We start from the raw sequence: 9530 nt of genomic DNA on the forward strand, positions 1-9530 counted from the left end.
TCTTAGAGTGGTTGGATTAGTTTGGTTTTTGGGAGTTCTGTGTGGGTTCGGTTGTCCATGGAGGAAGATTTTGGTGTGGTATGAGATTCATTCGGTGGTATCTTTCAGAGATTGAATTAAATCCACATGTGGTTAAGGAGTGATTTCGAGGGCGAAATCTAATTCAAGTGGGGGAGAATTGTAACACCCGGGAATTTGGAGTATATTTATTTAACCCTTCTTCTTCTCCTAGTTGTCAATTTTGACCCTTAAATGAGAATTGTCGTAGATGAATACTCTGGGCGTACAAAGGAGTACATTGCGCGTACTCATGCACTTAAGTTGGACGTGGAGTTTACGCGGTACGCTGGGCGTACCTTAAACTACGTTGGGCGTAGTGAGCCTAGACTCAACCCTAATTTTGGCTTGTTTGGACTTCATGCAATAAAGTCTTGGACCAAGGAAGAATATATTTGTGCTTGGGGGCCCTCGGGTTGGGTTCACCTTTCTGTTTGGATTTTGGGTCGTGTGTGGGCCTATTTATCATTGAGCCTTGGTGGGCCCAGTGGGTTTAGTGCATTAGTGGGCTAGTAGGTGGTCTACCTTTGGACCTAATAAGTGAGAGATTGATCCTAGTGTCTAATTGTGGCAATTTCGGGATTTGACGCATAGTTAGAGGTCGGTGTTTAGCAGCAGCGTGTTTAGAGGATGAGTCTTCGTGCCAGGTGAGTCTTTTCATTATACTTTATCTTGAGTAGGTAACCAGAGTTATGTGATAGAGTATCTTGTATGCCATCTATGTGATGTGTTGCACTGCATTATTTCTATGTGACTTATGCTGTATGTATATCAGAGTTAGGACCGGAAGGTCCACAGAGCTAGGACCAGAAGGTCCACAGAGTTAGGGCCCACAAGCCCACAGAGTTATAGCCTCGAGTGGCTAATATGTGTGTGGTATTTTGGGGAACTCGCTAAGCTTCGTGCTTACAGTGTTTAGTGTTATATGTTTCAGGTTTTCTCAGGATCACGGGACGGCATCGGCTCGATTGTACACACCAGAGGAAGCGTTTTGTTTAGAGGATTTTGGGTTATTAATTGATTGACTAAAAAGTCATGTATTGTAATTTAAACAAAAATGGAATTTTTATGAAAAGTGTTTAAGAGATAATCGATTTTAAATGAAAATTTTGTTTTGAAAAATTTCGGTGTTACATTTGAATTTATAGTCAAACCAATTCATTTCATAGTCAAACATCATTAATCGACAAGACAAGACAACACAACACAATGTACTTGTCTGCAGTTCGTAGTTCAACTTTCTCAATTCATAGTCAAACAAGTTCAATTCATACTCAAACATAATTGTCTGTAATATAATTTCTTCTATAAATGGGTGTAAGTTTATTTGAGAAAGTAACTCCTATTTAATAGAAAAATAAGTCTAATGGCATACTGCAATTGCGGTGGTGAACGTATTGTTAGGATTTCGGGTACAGCTAAAAACCTAGGAAAATTTGTTTTATGCTTGCCCATATTTGGTATCATGTTATTAACGTCATTCATATTTAAACCCTCGTTTTTACATGGCAACAAATCCTACTGTTTATGTTTAAATTCACAGGGACCAAAATGCGGGTTTATCAGTTGGGTTGATCAAGAGAAGGACCAATCATCTATGGTAATAGCTAAAGTAGCTAACTCTAATAAGCTTTTTCAATCAGAGAATAAGACGTTGAAGATAGCGTTGGTTTGTAGTTGGGTGTTGTTCTTGGTTCTTCTTGTTTACAAGTTGTAAGCTTTTTAATATTGTTTTGATAGCTTTGAAGTTGTTAGGTCAATAAATTGTTGTATTTGTACTTATGTTTAGAACAATGTACTTGTAACGTTAAAACAAATGTTGATGTCGTTCTTATGTTGTAAGCATTGATAATTTATTAGTAGGTCATTAATTTGTTGTAATTGTTGTAACGTTAAAACTAAAAATAAACTAATAATCAAATCCAACATTAATTTACATATACAAAAATATAATCCAACTACATAGGACCAAGACTCGACCCCCAAAATTTTTTTGCCATCCGTTGGCGAAACTCTAAAGCTGCGTTCTTTGGGTCAATAAGTTCACATATTGGTTGACCTGAAACAAATTGCTCCATAAACATACAAACAAAAACACCGCAATCTCCCAAATGACTACTTTGTTGGGGAACATTTTCTTCATAAATAAATTGCATATTCAATGGAATCATTGGGATGTTTCTTCGGGCCCAATAGTTAATCTTATCCAAATAATTTGCCACCCGAGATTCAAATTTGGCAAAGGTCCCATCAGATTTGAATTTTTCATAAGCCACTCTACCGAGACTGTCATAAATATGGACTTTTCCATCTGCGAATGTACAAGCAGCTAAGCACAACTGTGTTTTAGCTACTTGTACATTCGCAGATGGAAATCCCAAATCACAGATGGGTTATTTCATCTGCGAAATTAGTGGCTATTTTTGCAAACTCGATTTTTTTTGGCTAAATTTGTAATGTAATTAGTGTAAATGACTATTTTTGTCATTTTCTTTTTTTTAACGGCAATTCCAATTAATTTTCATTGTATTCTAAACATCATTTATGTACTATGTGGGAATTAAATAGTCAATCTCATGGAATACTGATATACAAAAGGCCTTTTGGTTTCAAAATGGTTAGATAAACATAATGTTTTGATACATAACTAAACCATCTATCTTTAAGAAAAAATATGATGTAGGATGCTAAATATAAACAATTTTATGTAAATATTACTTCTGAACTTTGATTGTATTTGTACCCATTTTCAAATTCCTTCCACTGCTTTTCATATATATCACGTAGAAACATGAAAATCATCCTAAGCAAAACATGTTTCTATATGTAGAGTTGTCATGTTACAGCATAGTCTTGCGTGCATGTTACAGGAGACAATTTCTAAAAAGCGTCATCAACAAATACTAAAATTTACATTAATATTTCTAGAAGATTTCCTTAATAAAAAATTGAATTCGTTAAATTAACCAACACTCAACTATGCGTTAAGAAAAGTGATTCGTACACAACAGTTTTTTACGATACACAACAATTTATGCATTATACAATTGTATAGTACAATAATTTAAAACACCAATCGTTGTATATCGAGAAAAATTATTGTGTACAAATTATCTCCCATACGTTAAGCATGGAAACTTATTATGAAAGAGAAACAAGAATATATTGAATGATCGCAAGATATACCATTGGATAAAGTAGTGTCAATATCTATATATCTTTGTATCCAACAACTTAGAAATTGAAATAGATGGATGTAAAGCAAAGTGTAACGATATTAACAATATAAAACAAATAACACATGGCTGAAACTGAAGGACAGATTACGTAGCAACATAAAAGTTAAATAATGTACAAGTAGTTTCCATTGTCGGACTCTTCCGCATCATGATCAAGCTGATCCCTCAACGTGATTCCAGTGGGTTGTAACTGTGTTAATGAAAACAGTAGCTTTGCTGTCAATACGAGGATCAGCCCAATATCCAGCTCTGTCTTGATCACTTGGATACACTTTGTATGCCTTCATAGAGTCATCCCAAGTATCGTCCCCTCCTCCTCGTTCGCTCTTCTTAAGTTTAAAGATGCTTAAGAAAGAGAAGGATGACTTTCTCTGTGATTTGTGCCCTCCCATTTTTCTGAACTATCCGAAAACGTACTACTGGTTGATTTAGGCAAAGTGATAAATCTTTGTTTGTAGTTGTTTCTACTTACACAAGTGAGTTTCTTTGCTTCTAAGAGTCAGGCCCTATACAGCTTTTATAGAGGGTGGCTCCTTTATTGTTGAGTCATATTGGAGTGGAAGTGAAAGAATCTTGAGACTTGATTTAGACCATATATTCTATATTATTATGCACCGATACCATCTTAAATTTAATGACTACAAAGTAGCTCACAACTTAGGCAAAGGATATTTTATGACAACCCCTCATATCATTGTTGACTAGCATGACCATTGCATTTGCCCTTTTATTAATATTGTGACTTTTTGGATCTTATTAGTTGATCTTTTAACATGAAAAAATTTTCATTATATTTCAACTCGTTTATTAGGATTGATTATCAAGAACGAAATATAATATTACGCCTAGTTTACACTATTTTAAAAATTTTATAAATTAAAAAGCTAGTAGGTATCTAGAATTACACTACAAGAAAATCACTCTTTAGTGGCGACGCTATTACCGGCGACAGAGGCCTTTAGCGGCGACTCTAGAGAGTGTCGCCGCTAAAAGCTCCTGTCGCCGATAATATCGTCGTCGTTAAAGGGTGATCACCCGAATCCGCGTCTTCCCCTTCCGTTACATCTACACCGTTCGATCAAATATCAAATCCAATGGTTAGGGTCCCTTATCCGAACTAACATAATACCGGCGACATATGTGTCGCCGCTAAAGGTTGAAATTGTCACCGCTAATAGTTCACTAAAAAATGACGCGATACCCTTGCCTCCAGATTGTCGCCGCTATTGATAAGAGTCGCCGGTAATAACCTATTAGTCGCCGATAAAGCTTCACACAGATAAAAAAAACGCACGCAGAAACTTCATTCTTCTTAATTGCTTTCTGTTTGCTGCCCTTTTCTCCTTCGCCTGTTCCACCTTCTACCGAGTTCATCTTCAATTTGCTTCTTCCATCTTGATTTCTCCATACATTGTGTCATATTAAGGGTATTAGGGATTAAGGTGTGATTTGGGACAAATTGTAAGTCAAGTTCTTGAAAAATTAAGGTAATTTGATTTGAAAATTTCTTTGATAATTTCCTTGTTAGTTTCTATGTTAGCATTGAAAATGTGTGGATTAAATTTCTATGTTTTGGTAATTTAATTTGTATGTTACCCTTGCAAATATTGTTGAAGTGATTTGTGACATTTTGGATGGCTCCCATGTTTTGGATTTGTAGCTTCATCGGGTGAATAACAGTTTTTCCAGCTATTACTTGTTGATTTCCGCCACTATAGGTTCTATTATTTCATTTTTTTGTGAATTTGGTATTTATATGTGAAAATTATGTGTATATTTGATATTTGATGTATATGGTATATTAGTTTTTGGTAGAAATATATATATATATATATATATATATATATATATATATATATATGTGTGTGTGTGTGTGTGTGTGTGTGTGTGAAATTATATGTATTTCTTATAATTAGGATGTTATTATGCGTATGTGAATGTATTTGTATTTTGTGTATATGTAGTATATGTATGTAAAAGTATATGTATTTCATGTTCTTATGTATTATGTAAAAGTATGTGGTATATGTATGTAAGTAGGATGCTAGAATTTAAAAAAAAAAAAAAAAAAAAAAAAAAAAAAAAAAAAAAAAAAAACACACACACACACACAAAAAAAATGTTATAAAATTGTTAGGGTACTATACACATATTTTATCTGCGACATTATCACCGCTAACCAAAATTTTTGTTAATCAAATATTGTTATTACTGGCGACATTATCACCGCTAACGAAAATCATTTATTAAAAAAAATGAAAAATGTTATTAGCGGCGACACTTTTACCGGCTACACATATTATTACCGGCGACATATTTATTAGCGCCGACACAACTCATTAGTGGCCACAGAGTCAATAACTGCGACGTTTATCATTAGCGGCGACATACTGACCAATAGCGACGAAGCAGTAGCGACGTCTCAGTACCGACGACTATTGAGACTTTTACCGGCGACTTTTGTCGCCGGTAATGACCTTTTTCCTTATAGTGTTACGAGATAAGAAATAACGAATGAACAACAAAAAGAACCAAAAGGACAATTTAAGGAAGCTAGATAAGGACACACTACTAAAATTATGAGAGTACTAGGCCAATTTTTTACACACGAATAAAACTATGTTAAAATATTAAAAAAAAACATGTGTTAAAGATGACTAATTAACTATTTCATCTTTGTTTATATTTTAACAAGCATTAGTTATTGGGTCTTGTCTATGCGTCTTTTTCATTAATTTGTTGCTCATGCTTATTGAAGAGGTGATATAATATTATCTGGTACTCCTAAATTATTTGTGTTCTTGTACATGGTGTCTAAGGCATGTCTTGTTCCATTTATGGATTCATGGATTGTATACGTAGAAGATTGTCTATATCTATTTTTCGTGATCTTGCCTGTCCAAGGGTTTCGTAAAACGGAGCTGCTTTTCCTGCGTTTAATGTTGGACCATCTAATCACGGATGGATGGTAGCTCGCAACGTGATGTGCTGAATGATTCTTTTCTCAAGTTGATCTATGGGACATGGCCGACAACGTGATATCCTATTATTAGCATTCTTTCTTTTCTGTTGGCTAATTCTTACTAAGGCAAAAGTCCTAACATGTCATGTCCCATGAATGACAATGTCCTAGAAAAATAATGACATTTTTCTTCTTCGTTCTTCTATTCCTTTTCGTATTTGAAGGAAAAAAATGAGGTGTAATTGAGTGAAATTACATCACAAATTAACGGCCTTCGTGTAAACCTGCAGTAAAAAACTAATGGCACTCGTCATTAATAAGTGTATGATTGGTTTGTAACTTATAAAAACTTAGTTCAATCGTAACGTTAATGTCAAATAATTAATAAATTAACGAGGTCGTTTCTCTTAGGAACACGAGGGGAACTATCTACAAATTATTTAAAGTTTCTACCAACTTAAACCAAGAATCTTTGACAACTTCTAGTTAATTTGACCTAATTCTTGAAAATGCTTTTGGCCTTTGTAGTGCTTTACTAATATTAAGTTCTATTGACAAAATAAAAAGAATTCAACTGATGATTCCCTACGATCGACTAATAACCAAAGTGAATAACTCAAAAACAAGAAGTCCCTCAATGTCTTTTCGGCCATGGAATTATGGCATTTAGTTGTTAATTATTGCAAATTCTCCCTTTGTTGGTTGATTTTCCTTTTGGCCTAGATTGGTCGATATTGTCTGAACTTTGAAGAGAGGTTTACTGTAGTGCTTACTCAATCGGAAAATTCCAACCTAAAAGTAAATTAGTTGTTCCATTGTGAGCTGTCTTGAACAATGGATGGTTTTTAACTTACCAACTCTCTCCACCTTCCACTTTCCTTCAATTTTTTAGTGCGGCATCTACAGTTGCTTCCTTGTCAATATTTCCTCTTTAACCTTTTGAAGCTGAGTTTTCCTTAGGACTGAAAGAAGAAGAATCAAAAAGCATTTCAAAGCATCGAAATGGCATAAAGTGGCTTTCCTTTTTTTCATGTAAATTTCGAACAAATGTGGGAAAGCAGCTTTGTTTCTACTTTCGTTGTACTTTTTTTTAATGCTCTAGGATTCAGATACTTCAACTTCGTATGTTTAGTGGATAGGATTTAACTTGGATTTCATTAATTGTACAAAACACATTTTATTTTAATAAAAAAACAAGCTTTTTAATAATTTTTTAAGTGCCCAAGATCAAGATTTTACCTAATATCATGACTGTAGATGTCCTTTATATATATATATATATATATATATATATATATATATATATATATATATATATATATATATATATATATATATATATATATATATTATAAAAAAAATCAAACCAGAAAACAAATATATTATATTATCTTACATAGTTATATGAATCATAAGATTCTCATAATATTATTGAAATAATATTATTGAAAGTAAAAATGTTCACAAACTCTTTATAATAAATATTATTTGTTATATCGTTATCAATATATATATATATATATATATATATATATATATATATATATATATATATATATATATATATATATATATATATATATCATTACCAATTCATTAAAAAAATAATTTGTGACAATGTGGACAATAAGTATGACTTTAACTAGAAATTATGATAATCATATAACATACACGATTGTAATACCCGTGAATTCGGATTAGACGTTTTGAACTTAAATATGTTATAAAAGATTTATTTATATTTAAATTAAATATAAGGATTTAATTAATATATAAAAATGTTTTAAAATTAAATACATGAGTGTTAAATCCTTCCTAATAAATGAAAATAATTTTTCCACATGTCACCTTCTTATTAACTTGGACACATGTCATTTTTTTGGAATTTTTGAATAAATGTTTTTCCAATTGTCATTTTCTCATTTTTTTTTATTTTTTTTTAATTAACACAACATATTTACATCTTAATTAATAATTGCCTTAATTAAAAATAACCAATAAATTACAATATTACTATTAATATAGTATTTAATATGTTTCCTTTTAAATTTTAAATTTCCAATCTAAATAAACTTTTGTTTAACCCTTCATATTTAATATTTTTGTTTTATCCAACCCGTATAACATATGGGTCACACAACTAGTGTCTTATAAAAAACAAAATTGCTAATGAAGTTGATTAAAATAATACAAATGCATATTTCGATATTTTAGGGTGTGAGTCTGATAAGGAAACTACAAAAAAAAAAAATGAAAAATAAGATAGAGGGTTTTGTAGAAAAAAGATACGATATTCTGTGACCATTAATGTAACTTTAATAGCAAATTAATATTCTTGTTACGGGTGACCAAAAACCGCATTGCAACTAAAATTAACAGCAAAAGCCGCATAAATTGCAACCGCAACAAAAACCGATGATGAGGTTAATTTTATGTTTTTCAAAAACCGTAAATTTGCGGTGCGGTGCGGTTATTAGTTTTCAAAAACCGCCAAAAACCGCACTGCACCGTATATATTATATACAATTTTTTTATTAATTATTAATATATTAAATATTAAAAATAAGACAAGTTTCATGGATGAAAGATGAATATAATACTAGAAGACAAAAGTGTTGGTTTTTTGTTATTTTTAACTTTGAAAAATTATGAAATTAGACAATTTTAAGATATCTATTGTTAATAACTATTGATTTAACGTTTTTAAGATAGTAATTATTTGTGATTTAAGTTAATTGTCTTATACCTTATGGTTTTTATTATTATTATAAGTAATATGTTTGAATTCTTAAAACCGTTTTACCTCTAAACTATGGTTAAAACACACACAAAATAACCGCACCAAAACCATGCGGTTAATAACCGCAACACAAAAAAACAAAACCACACCTCAAAAATAACCGCCTAACCGTACCGCAAAAATAACCGCACCAAACGGTTTTGAAAATGGATTAACCGCATTTGCGGTTAGTGGTGAGGTTTATCTAATAACCGCATCGAACAACACCGCGCTCACCCCTAATTCCTGTATTGGGAAATAAATAAAAACTAAAAAAAATTAAAAAGGTTTTTGAGGTGTATAAGACTCGAACACATAGTACTACGGTGGAAGAAGATATAAGATGCGCCCCATTTCCATCTATACTATAAAACACTTCAGTTATGTTTTAGATACAATAATATATATTGTATACTAAGTATATAATTTTGTTAAAAATGGAGATCCTATAATTTTCGGGGCTCTGTGCGGTTGCACCACCGACACCTGTTCA

This window comes from Lactuca sativa, chromosome 7 (assembly GCF_002870075.4).
Source record: "Lactuca sativa cultivar Salinas chromosome 7, Lsat_Salinas_v11, whole genome shotgun sequence".
In the NCBI taxonomy this organism is placed as follows: Eukaryota; Viridiplantae; Streptophyta; class Magnoliopsida; order Asterales; family Asteraceae; genus Lactuca; species Lactuca sativa.